Below are 13,558 nucleotides of genomic sequence, written 5' to 3' on the forward strand. Positions count from 1 at the left end.
ATTCAATTTTCATTTTTATTTTTATTTTTTTAGTTATCTTATTATGGTTATATAGGATAGTCTAATAAAAGAATAAGAATAAAAATAAAATTAAAGAAAAAAGAAAAGATGCAACCCATAGAAATGAAATCCAGATCATAATGAGAGATGAGAGACTCCTTTCTTTTGTTTTCATTCATAAAGGCGGAAGCTAAGACGAAAAAAAAAAAAAAAATCGACCGTTCGAGTAAATTGCCTGAGAAAACTGAGAGTAAGGGGGGCATATATATGTTATGGAATATCCATCTATATTGAATTGCGAATACAGAAATGATAAAATATTTTCTGATTGGACCAAATAAATACGGGTCTCCGATAGAGACGAAAGAAGATAAACAAACAAGAAATAAAATAGGTAAAGACCCTTCGATATAAGAATCAGTATCTATATCTACTAAATTCAATACTAAATTCAACGGTTTTCGCATAAAAAGAAAGAAAATAAATAAATGAAAGAAAGGGGAAAGGAAGGGAAGGAGAAAGGGGGAAGGAAGTGCATCCTAATGAGATCCTAATCTCAAGACACAAAGGGGATATGGCGAAATTGGTAGACGCTACGGACTTAATTGGATTGGATTGAGCCTTGGTATGGAAACCTACTAAGTGATAACTTTCAAATTCAGAGAAACCCCGGAATGAAAAATGGGCAATCCTGAGCCAAATCCTATTATTTTACGAAAATAAACAAAGGTTCAACAAGCGAGAATAATAAAAAAGGGATAGGTGCAGAGACTCAATGGAAGCTATTCTAACAAATGGGGTTGACTGTTGGTAAAGGAATCCTTATATCGAAACTCCAGAAAGGATGCAAGATATACCTATATAAAATATAAAATAAATAGGTATACTAATGAAAAACCAAAAAAGACGACTCGAACCCGTATTTTTTTTATTTATATGCAAAATCAATTTATATGAAAAATAAAAAGAATTGTTGTGAATCGATTCCAAGTTGAAGAAAGAATCGAATAGAATATTCATTAATCAAATCATTCACTCCATAGTCTGATAAATCTTTTGAAAAACTGATTAATCGGACGAGAATAAAGATAGAGTCCCGTTCTACATGTCAATATCAATACCGACAACAATGAAATTTATAGTAAGAGGAAAATCCGTCGACTTTAAAAATCGTGAGGGTTCAAGTCCCTCTATCCCCAACCCCAAAAAGCCCGTTTGCTATCTATTTATTTTATCCTACCCTTTTTGTTAGTGGTTCAAAGTTCCTTATGTTTCTCATTCATCCTATTCTTTTCCATTTTACAAGCGTATCCTAGCAGAATTTTGTTCTCTTATCACAAGTCTTGTGATATGATATATTGTGATATATATATGATATACGTACAAATCAACACCCTTGAGCAAGGAATACCTATTTGAATGATTCATAATCCATATCATTACTCATACTGAAATTTACAAAGTCTTCCTTTTAAAGATCCAAGAAATTCCCCTTTTAATTTAATACTTTTTCGTTTTTTTTTTTGTTTTCATTTTTAAGTGACATAGACCCAAGTCATCTAGTATTATGAGGATAATGCGTCGGTAATGGTCGGGATAGCTCAGTTGGTAGAGCAGAGGACTGAAAATCCTCGTGTCACCAGTTCAAATCTGGTTCTCGGCGTATGATTAATTTGTATGAGTATCTACTCTACAAATTAATTGATATAGATCGACATAATACATACTTATCTAGCTAGCTATCTGGAAGTAAACCCTCTCTTTATTTATTTTTTTTTTTTTTTTTGTTTCTATTTTTTAGATGAGCAAAGAGTCTATTATAATTATAATGTAGTAAAAAAAATAAATAATGTAGTAAAAGAAAAAAATTTCATTATCTTTCCTCTTCTTTTTTATTTGTTCACGCTGTGGCTCCTCACATTCAAAAAGAATGTTAATACTTCATACATATTTAATTAAAAAAAAAGATTAAAATAGTTGGTTGAAAGGCCCAACCAAAAGTCTGGTCTAGAGGAGTTCAAGGATAGAAATAACCAAGACTCATCTCAGCTACAGTACAAATAGAATCCGATTCCCTTTCATTTATTTATTTGTATTCTCTTTCATATTCCATTTCTTCATTCCTTTCTATGTGACTCTCTAGAGTTCATCTAAGTGATGTGCGCGATACAAAGTTCACGGTATAGAACCCTTGTTGTTCATCCTATTGTCTCGGCTCGTCCGAAATAAAATAAAAAGGTATCTTCAAAAATCGAGAATTTCAATGATGTATTGTCTTTTATTTCTTTTTATTTATTAGCCTATCCATAAGAATACGAATGAAACCTCAATTCCTCCGTTTGAGCTAGAAGAGAATGTACAAATATTCCTTGAATATTTGAAGTTGTAATTAGTTTCTTATCATTCAATGAGCGTCTTGTATTTCATAAAAATTGGGGGCAATGTAATCCTTACGTAAAGGCCACCCTATCCAACTTTCGGGCATTAAGATACGTTTCAGTCGTGGATGATTCTCATAAGAGATTCCCAACATGTCATAAGATTCTCGTTCTTGAAAATCCGCACTTTTCCAAACCCAGAAAACAGACGGAATTCTAGGGTTACTCCTTGGAGCAAATACTTTTATACATACTTCTTCCGGTTGATCTACACCATACTCTATTCTCGTAAGATGATACACACTGGCTAACAGTCCGCCTGGTGCTACATCATAAGCACATTGGGAACGTAGATAATTGTAACCATATACATATAAAATAACAGCAATGGAATGCCAATCCTCGGGCTTTATTTGTAAAGTCTCTATTCCTTGGTAATCGAAGCCCAAAGATCTATGAACTAGCCCGTGTTTGACTAGCCAAACAGACAAACGGCCCTGCATCTTTTTTATCTCTCCCGCACTTTTCTTTTTTATTTGTAATTTGTATAAGATAAGTATTTCACATTTACGATGAAATCGAATTTATGAAGATTAATTCGTTGTTTGTTATTCTGTTTCTGAATCCTACCTAATTCACTAATTCGTGGGAAGATATTGAACTTTTGTAGTTGAAAAATGTTTCAGGAGGAATCTCTGAAGTAGATGGTGGTTGATAGAGTAATCCTTGATTATAATTTCCAGTATGAGTACTGCGTACAAGACAAAACTTGTGATTGGTAGTAAAACACCGATCCCCCTGTTGAGATCTAATTCGATCTTCATAGATTTCGCGAGATATTTTCTTACGAAGTTTTGTTATAGCATCTATAACTGCCTCGGGTTTAGGGGGACAGCCCGGCAAATAGACATCCACAGGAATTAGCTTATCGACTCCCCGAACAGTACTATAAGAATCAGTACTGAACATCCCTCCTGTAATTGTACACGCGCCCATAGCAATAACATATTTAGGTTCGGGCATTTGTTCATATAATCTCACTAAAGAGGGAGCCATTTTCATTGTTACTGTTCCAGCTGTTAAAATTAGGTCCGCTTGTCTAGGACTCGATCTTGGGACCAGCCCATAACGATCAAAGTCGAATCGTGAGCCTATTAATGAAGCAAATTCAATGAAGCAACAACTGGTACCATAAAGAAGCGGCCATAAACTGGAGAGTCTTGACCAATTTGAAAGATCATTTAATGTAGTTGAAATAACTGAGTTTTGGGTTGTTCGATCAAGTAAGGGAAATTCAATGGAATTCATACTCAATGTTATTATTATTTTTACTTTTTTCTTTCTTTTTATTATCTGAATATTCAGGAACTAAGACCATTCCAATGCTCCTTTTCGCCATGCATAAACTGAACCAACAATTAGGATAAGCACGAAAATTAAAGCTTCTATGAATACGGGTACCCCCAATACATCGAAACTCATTGCCCATGGATAAAGAAAAACCGTTTCAACATCAAAAACAACAAAAACTAGAGCAAACATATAATAACGGATTCGAAATTGTAACCAAGCATCGCCCATTGGTTCTATACCCGATTCATAACTAGAAAGTTTTTCTGGACCCTTTCTAATCGGGGCTAAAACTCCAGAAATTAGAAATGCCAAAATAGGAATAGCACTTGATATTATTAGAAATGCCCAGAAAATATCATATTCGTAAAGCAGAAACATAGACGAACTCCTATGAATGTGAAAAATAGACCGGATTAGTCGATTCGACCTGGAATTCATTGTCAAGTCATCCACAACTGTTTGTTTAGTCAAACCAACAATTCAGTTTGATCGAATCGTCTAGTTTCGTTTGTTTGCTGTTGCGTTTTAAGATTTATTGATTGGAATTAATCCTATTTACATTTCACTTATTTCGATTTAATTTCGATATAGTACTAATTTGTATTCGATATAGTACTAATTTGTATAGTAATAGTATAAATAGATATTTATACTATTACATTTATACTATTACATAGATATTTATACTATTACTATATAGTATAGTAGAATACTATACAAATCCAAAACAAGTAAAACTTTTTTGTTTTCACTTCATTTCGTATTTTTCTAAATAAAAGGAATTCTAATATATAACTAATATCTAATATGTATTAGAAATAAAAAAAAAAAAAAAAAACCTTTTCTCTTTTCTATTATCTTATTATCTATTATATATATAGAATATATATAGAATATAGAATAAATTTATATATATATTATATAGTATATTATATAGTTATATATAGAATATAGAATAAATTTATATATAGTTATATATAGAATACATTTTTTATTTTCTATCTATATTTTATAGATATTATATCTTTTTATAGATATTATCTATATATATATTATCTATATATATATATTTAATATATATTATATATATTTATGAGATTCTGTTGAAATGCGCTTTTGTTTTCAGTTTCTGAGCGATCTCCCTGTGAGCGAGCTTATGGGAATGATTTTAACCAAGCAACTGGAAGCGACCAGTTCCAATCAACAAAGAATACAATAATTAGGAAAAAAACTATACAACTTTTTTTATTTGTATTTGGATATTCTTTATTGTTTTAGTTTGCTTTAGTTTTAAGAATATTATTTTCATTTCATTTTTATTAATTTAATAAATATTTTTTTATTAATTTAATAAATATTTTAAATTAATAAAATATAAAAATTAATAAAATATAAAAATTAATAAAATATAAAAATTAATAAAATATAAAATAAAAATATAAAATATAGGGCTATACGGACTCGAACCGTAGACCTTCTCGGTAAAACAGATCGAACTGATTATTATCAAAATGATTCGACCTATTTCAAAGACCCAACATGCATTTTTTTGCATTGGGCTCTTTCATTAACTGATAGAAATATCAGTTAGTCTACCATATATATATTTTTTCTCTTAGAAAAAAAAGGAAGATGGTTCCATGTGCTCTGATTCATTACTGATACAGGAGCACTACCAAAGTGTTTCAAAGAAGGGAAAGTTTATCTTGACGTAGGTCTGCTTCTGGCCTAGATCAACCTAAGTTAAATGAAGTCTCTATCATCCTGATTAAAAAATCAAAGATGAAACTTCATACACCTTAAGATTCATAGGACGAAAAGAGAATTTTTGAGGTCCTTATACTCATTATGCCTAGCATTGAATAGACTGGGTATTCGCCCTATCAATATCTCAAATCAATGATAGGTTCGATTCGGATCCTGCTCCTGCCTAAACGGCACCCGAATCGAACCAAACCATTTGTCAGGCTATTGTTCTCTTGTTTTGTTCCTTCAAAGTAATGGAGTAAGACATCGATTTCTCAAAAGGATCAATTTTTTTTGATTGCATGATAGACTCCCCTGAAAAACATTGGCGCGCGTGTAAACGAGGTGCTCTACCTAACTGAGCTATAGCCCTTGTGTTTGTGATACATATTTTATCATATTATTTAGATAATTTCTTGTCAAGATGAATATTACATGATCCAACATCATAATCATACCTTTTTGGTCGGTTTGATTGGTATTGCTTAGAAGTAATATCGGATTTATAATCCATCGATGTGATAGGTCCCTTTTCTTTCTCTTTATGATTCCTTATGATAATAAATGACCTACTTAACTCAGTGGTTAGAGTATTGCTTTCATACGGCGGGAGTCATTGGTTCAAATCCAATAGTAGGTAGAACTTATTAGATACCATTGATCCCGGTGTCTAATAAGTTTTTCTACCCACCTTCTTTTATTGATTTTCTATCTTTTTCATCCTATTCTATTTCCGTTTTCAATTTTCAAATTTTTCGTTAGATCAAATTTCACTATTTCACTTTTGATTGTATTTGATTCTATTTAATCAGCAGAATAAAAATGGGATGTAGAAACGAAAGTTCTGTTTATACGGAAATTCTTTCGATTAACCAACTAGTTACGAAATCGCGTTGATAGCCTTTACTCGTGTCCTAGCCCATCTGAGAGCTAGATTTGCCTCAATTGTTTGCCTCTTGCCTTCAGCTTTCCTCAAGTTAGCTTCCGCTATTTCAAGAGCTTGCTGAGCTTCTTGTGGATCAATGTCACTACCCTTTTCCGCATCCTTTCCAAAAATAGTGATTTCATTATTGACTATTCTAGCAAAACCACCCATCAGAGCCATCGTTAACCATTGGTCGTTAAGGCGTATTCTCAAAATACCTATATCTACAACTGTGGCAATAGGCGCGTGATTTGGTAATACGCCAATTTGTCCGCTATTAGTAGATAAAATGATTTCTTTCACTTCTGAATCCCAAACAATTCGATTATGGGTGAGTACGCAAAGATTTAAGGTCATTTATTCAATTTGCTCTCCATTTCTAAGTTCGTAGCCTTCGCAGTAGCTTCATCGATGTTACCTACCAAATAAAAGGCCTGTTCAGGAAGACCGTCTAATTCTCCGGAAAGGATCAATTGAAATCCTCTAATTGTTTCTGCTAGGCCAACATATTTCCCCGGGGAACCAGTAAATACTTCCGCTACGAAAAAGGGTTGTGATAAGAAACGCTCAATTTTTCGCGCTCTTGCTACGGTTAAGCGATCCTCTTCGGACACTTCGTCCAACCCCAGGATAGCTATAATGTCCTGAAGTTCTTTGTAACGTTGTAAGGTTTGCTTAACCCTTTGCGCAGTTTCATAATGTTCCTTTCCAACGATTCGAGGTTGGAGCATAGTTGACGTTGAGTCTAAAGGATCTACCGCTGGATAGATACCTTTGGCAGCTAATCCTCTTGATAGTACGGTAGTAGCATCTAAATGCGCAAATGTTGTGGCAGGGGCAGGGTCGGTCAAATCATCCGCGGGTACATAAACTGCTTGAATAGAAGTTATGGATCCCTCCTTGGTAGAAGTAATTCTTTCTTGTAAAGAACCCATTTCGGTACTAAGGGTGGGTTGATAACCCACAGCGGAAGGCATTCTACCCAATAAGGCAGATACTTCGGATCCCGCTTGGACAAAACGGAAGATATTGTCTATAAATAGAAGTACGTTTTGTTTATTAACATCTCGGAAATATTCCGCCATAGTTAGGGCAGTCAACCCAACTCTCATACGAGCTCCTGGCGGTTCATTCATCTGACCGTAGACTAAAGCCACTTTTGATTCCGCAAGATTTTGTTCATTAATTACTCCAGATTCTTTCATTTCCATGTAAAGATCATTTCCTTCACGAGTACGTTCACCTACTCCGCCAAATACGGATACACCCCCATGAGCTTTGGCAATGTTGTTGATCAATTCCATAATGAGTACTGTTTTACCTACCCCAGCTCCCCCAAATAGTCCGATTTTTCCTCCACGACGATAAGGAGCTAAAAGATCGACTACTTTAATTCCTGTTTCAAAAATAGATAATTTTGTATCTAATTGTATGAAAGCGGGCGCAGGTTTATGAATAGGGGATGTTGTGCGAGTATCTACAGGACCTAAATTATCAACGGGCTCCCCAAGCACGTTAAAAATTCGTCCTAGGGTCGCTCCGCCGACTGGAACACTTAGAGGAGCTCCCGTGTTAATCACTTCCATTCCTCTCATTAGACCATCTGTAGCGCTCATAGCTACAGCTCTAACTCGATTGTTTCCTAATAATTGCTGTACCTCACAAGTTACATTAATTTGTTGACCGATGGTATCTCGACCCTTAACTACCAAAGCGTTGTAAATATTAGGCATCTTGCCCGGGGGAAAGGCTACATCCAGTACTGGACCGATGATTTGAGAAATACGTCCCAGATTTTCTTTTTCAAGCGTGGAAACTCCAGGAACAGAAGTAGTAGGATTTATTCTCATAATAAAATAAAGTGAAATATGTCAATTTTTTTTTTCGAAAATTTTCTAATAAAAAAAATCTTCGACAGCAAGTTGATCGGTTAATTCAATAAGAAATGGGGATTAGCACTCGATTTCGTTGGTACCATCCAATTGAATGCAATTCAATTGGATTGTTTCCTTATTCAATGAAGGAATTTTTAAGTTCAACCAACCTATTTGCAAAATATCAAGTGGATAAATAAATAACAATTTTGAGAGAGTCTTTCATTTGTCTATCATTGTCTTTCATTTGTCTATCATTATAGGCAATACCATCCATATTATCTATGGAATTCGAACCCGAACTCTATTTACGATTCCTTATTTCTATCTCATTAGCCCTTATTTCATTTCGTATTTTATTTTAGCATATCGATTTTTTTTTACGTCCAACCTATCCCCCCTTTTTCCATCTATATTCCTTTTTTTTCATTTCATAAACGAATTACGCATATTTTCACATCTAGGATTTACATATACAACATATATTACTGTCAAGAGTGAATTTCTTATTCTTTCTTATTTCTTATTATTGAATTTATATTATTTCTTATTTTATATTATTTCTTATTATCTTATTATCTTATTATTGATTATTATTGACTATTGACTTATTATTGAATTTATATTATTATAGTATTATCTTATTATTGACTATTGACTTATTATTGAATTTATATATTTTATATTTAATTTATATATTTTATATATATATTTTATATTTATAATTCTAATTATAATTATATATTTATAATATTTCTATTTCATTTATTTCATTTTCATTTCGATTCAAAAAAAAAGTAAGGAATTCTAAACTTGAAAAACACGGATTGGGTTGCGCCATACATATGAAAGAATATAGAATATGAAAGAATATAGAATAATGATGTATTTGGCGAATCAAATACCATGGTCTAATAAGGAACCTTTCGGATTAGTTGATAATTTTTTGAAAGATTTCTTCGAAAAGGTTTCATTAACTCCTAATTTATGCCGAGCAGACCTTGTTGTTGCGAAAATTTTCAATTCATGAGTTGTAGGGAGGGGCTTATGTCACCACAAACAGAGACTAAAGCAAGTGTTGGATTCAAAGCTGGTGTTAAAGAGTATAAATTGACTTATTATACTCCTGAATATGAAGTCAAAGATACTGATATCTTGGCAGCCTTCCGAGTAACTCCTCAACCCGGAGTTCCGCCCGAGGAAGCAGGGGCAGCAGTAGCTGCTGAATCTTCTACTGGTACATGGACAACCGTGTGGACCGATGGGCTTACCAGCCTTGATCGTTACAAAGGGCGATGCTACCACATTGAGCCCGTTGCTGGAGAAGAAAATCAATATATATGTTATGTAGCTTACCCCTTAGACCTTTTTGAAGAAGGTTCTGTTACTAACATGTTTACTTCCATTGTGGGTAATGTATTTGGGTTCAAAGCCCTGCGCGCTCTACGTCTAGAGGATCTGCGAATCCCTCCTTCTTATACTAAAACTTTCCAAGGCCCGCCTCATGGCATCCAGGTTGAAAGAGATAAATTGAACAAGTACGGTCGCCCCCTATTAGGATGTACTATTAAACCTAAATTGGGGTTATCCGCTAAGAACTACGGTAGAGCAGTTTATGAATGTCTACGTGGTGGACTTGATTTTACCAAAGATGATGAGAATGTGAACTCCCAACCATTTATGCGTTGGAGAGACCGTTTCTTATTTTGTGCCGAAGCAATTTTTAAAGCACAGGCTGAAACAGGTGAAATCAAAGGGCATTACTTGAATGCTACTGCGGGTACATGTGAAGAAATGATTAAAAGGGCCATATTTGCCAGAGAATTGGGAGCTCCCATCGTAATGCATGACTACTTAACAGGTGGGTTCACTGCAAATACTAGCTTGGCTCTTATTGCCGAGATAATGGTCTACTTCTTCACATCCATCGCGCAATGCACGCAGTTATTGATAGACAGAAGAATCATGGTATGCACTTTCGTGTACTAGCTAAAGCTTTACGTCTGTCTGGTGGAGATCATATTCACGCTGGTACAGTAGTAGGTAAACTTGAAGGAGAAAGGGACATAACTTTGGGCTTTGTTGATTTACTACGTGATGATTTTATTGAAAAAGATCGAAGCCGTGGTATTTATTTCACTCAAGATTGGGTTTCTATACCAGGTGTTCTGCCCGTAGCTTCGGGGGGTATTCACGTTTGGCATATGCCTGCTTTGACCGAGATCTTTGGAGATGATTCCGTACTACAATTCGGTGGAGGAACTTTAGGACACCCTTGGGGAAATGCACCGGGTGCCGTAGCTAATCGAGTAGCTTTAGAAGCATGTGTAAAAGCTCGTAATGAGGGACGTGACCTTGCCCGCCAGGGTAATGAAATTATCCGCGAGGCTGGCAAATGGAGTATGGAACTAGCTGCTGCTTGTGAAGTATGGAAGGAGATCAAATTTGAATTCGAAGCAATGGATACTTTAGATAAATAAAATTTGAATTCGAAGCAATGGATACTTTGTAATCCAGTAATTACTGTTGGTTTGTTGAATTGCAATTAAACTCGGCCCAATCTTTTACTAAAAGGATTGAGCCGATCCTAAAGATTGGTGTATTCTTTTCTATCCTATTCGTTCCGTGTTGGAATAGAAACTTATTGTATTAGTAGACGAGATTTTATTGTATTAGTAGACGATATTTTACGAAAAAGGTTCTTGATAGGAGAAAAATTTCTTTTTTCAATTTTTTCAGTGCGAATTTTACACAACATAGGGAAATCGCTATTTCTAATTGAAAATTTATATTTATAATTGAAAAGAAAAAAGTAAAGTATCATATATCATATATAATGAACTGATACTCCAGGTTCTCACAAACGAGAATCCTTTACTTCAATATTCACTCATTATTAGTTTAATGATTGTATCCATTATGCGTATTCCGATAGGAAATAAATGATTTTTTTTTTTTCATCAAATGACTATTCATCTATTATACTTTACATCTAAATAGAGGCAAGAAAACTCTATGGAAAAATTATGGTTCAATTTTATCTTGTCTAAGGGGGAATTAGAATACAGATGTGGGCTAAGTAAATCAATGGATAGCCTTGGTCCTATTGAAAATACTAGTGTAAACGAAGACCCGGTTAGAAATGATATGGATAAAAACATTCATGGTTGTAGTGACAGCTCTAGTTATTACAGTAAGGTTGATCATTTAGTTGGCGTCAAAGACATTCGGAATTTCATTTCTGATGACACCCGAATTAGGGTTTTAATTAGGGATAGTAATCAGGATAATGATAGTAATCAGGATAATTATTCTCTATATTTTAATAGTGAAAATCAAATTTTTGAGATTGACAATGACGATCCCCACTATGATTTTAACTTGTATGATACTAACTATAGTTGGAATAATCACATTAAGAGTTGTATTAACTCTTATCTTCGTTCTCAAACCTGTATTGATAGTTCCATTTTAAGTGGTAGTGACAATTACAATGATAGTTATATTTATAATTGCATTTGTGGTTACATTTGTGTTGAAGGTGGAAATAGTAGTGAAGACAATGGTTTAACTCTAAAAGAAAGTTGCGCAAATGGTAATGATTTAACTCTAAAAGAAAGTTGCGCAAATGGTAATGATTTAACTCTAAAAGAAAGTTGCGCAAATGGTAATGATTTAACTCTAAAAGAAAGTTGCGCAAATGGTAATGATTTAACTCTAAAAGAAAGTTGCGCAAATGGTAATGATTTAACTCTAAAAGAAAGTTGCGCAAATGGTAATGATTTAACTCTAAAAGAAAGTTGCGCAAATGGTAATGATTTAGAAAGGCCTAAAGATTTCAAGCATTTGTGGGTTCTATGCGAAAATGAAGATTGTTATGGATTAAATTATAAGAAATTTCTTAAGCCAAAAATGAATATTTGTGAATACTGTGGATATCATTTGAAAATGAGTAGTTCAGATAGAATCGAACTTTCGATTGATCCAGGTACTTGGGATCCTATGGATGAAGACATGATCTCTCTGGATCCCATTGAATTTCAGTATGACGAAGATGGTATTGATTATGATCCATTTCAGTCTGACGAAGATGGTATTGATTATGATCCATTTCAGTCTGACGAAGATGGTTCTGACGAAGCTGACGAAGATGGTTCTGACGAAGCTGACGAAGATGGTTCTGACGAAGCTGACGAAGATGGTTCTGACGAAGCTGACGAAGATGGTTCTGACGAAGCTGACGAAGATGGTTCTGACGAAGCTGACGAAGATGGTTCTGACGAAGATGGTATTGATTATGATCCATTTCAGTCTGACCAAGAAGAGCCTTATATGGATGGTATTGATTCTGATCCATTTCAGTATGACGAAGATAAAGTTCAGTATGACGAAGATAAAGTTCAGTATGACAAAGATAAAGTTCAGTTTGACAAAGATAAAGTTCAGTATGACAAAGATAAAGTTCAGTTTAACAAAGATAAAGATGGTATTAATTATGATCCATTTCAGTTTAACAAAGATAAAGATGGTCTTGATTCTGATCCATTTCAGTATGACGAAGATAAAGTTCAGTATGACAAAGATAAAGTTCAGTTTGACAAAGATAAAGTTCAGTTTGACAAAGATAAAGTTCAGTTTGACAAAGATAAAGATAAAGATGGTATTGATTATGATCCATTTCAGTTTGACAAAGATAAAGATGGTATTGATTCTGATCCATTTCAGTATGACGAAGATGGTATTGATTCTTATCCGTTTGAGTATGACGAAGATGGTATTGATTCTGATCCGTTTGAGTATGACGAAGAGCCCTATAAAGATCGTCTTGATTCTTATCAAAGAGAGACAGGATTAACTGAGGCTATTCAAACAGGTACGGGTCAACTAAACGGTATTCCTATAGCAATCGGGGTTATGGATTTTCAGTTTATGGGGGGTAGTATGGGATCCGCAGTAGGCGAGAAAATCACCCGTTTGATCGAATATGCTACCAATAATTTTTTGCCTCTTATTCTAGTGTGTGCTTCCGGAGGAGCACGCATGCAAGAAGGAAGTTTGAGCTTGATGCAAATGGCTAAAATATCTTCTGCTTTATATGATTATCAATCAAATAAAAAGTTATTTTATGTATCAATTCTTACATCTCCTACTACTGGTGGAGTGACCGCGAGTTTTGGTATGTTGGGGGATATCATTATTGCTGAACCCAATGCCTATATTGCATTTGCGGGTAAAAGAGTAATTGAGCAAACATTGAATATAACAGTACCTGAAGGTTCACA

At 34.2% G+C, this 13,558-nt stretch overlaps 1 non-coding gene across 1 annotated transcript; it reads left to right on the top strand.

Moving 5' to 3' along the window:
- Positions 1-1,590: 1,590 nt before the first annotated feature.
- On the top strand, positions 1,591-1,663 carry TRNAF-GAA (transfer RNA phenylalanine (anticodon GAA)). The gene has a single exon. It is a non-coding gene; the product is annotated as a tRNA-Phe (tRNA).
- The last annotated feature ends 11,895 nt before the right edge of the window (positions 1,664-13,558 follow it).

Source organism: Durio zibethinus, unplaced genomic scaffold (genome assembly GCF_047325235.1).
Source record: "Durio zibethinus cultivar Kanyao isolate XHJ-2024 unplaced genomic scaffold, ASM4732523v1 HiC_scaffold_2, whole genome shotgun sequence".
Classification (NCBI taxonomy): domain Eukaryota; kingdom Viridiplantae; phylum Streptophyta; class Magnoliopsida; order Malvales; family Malvaceae; genus Durio; species Durio zibethinus.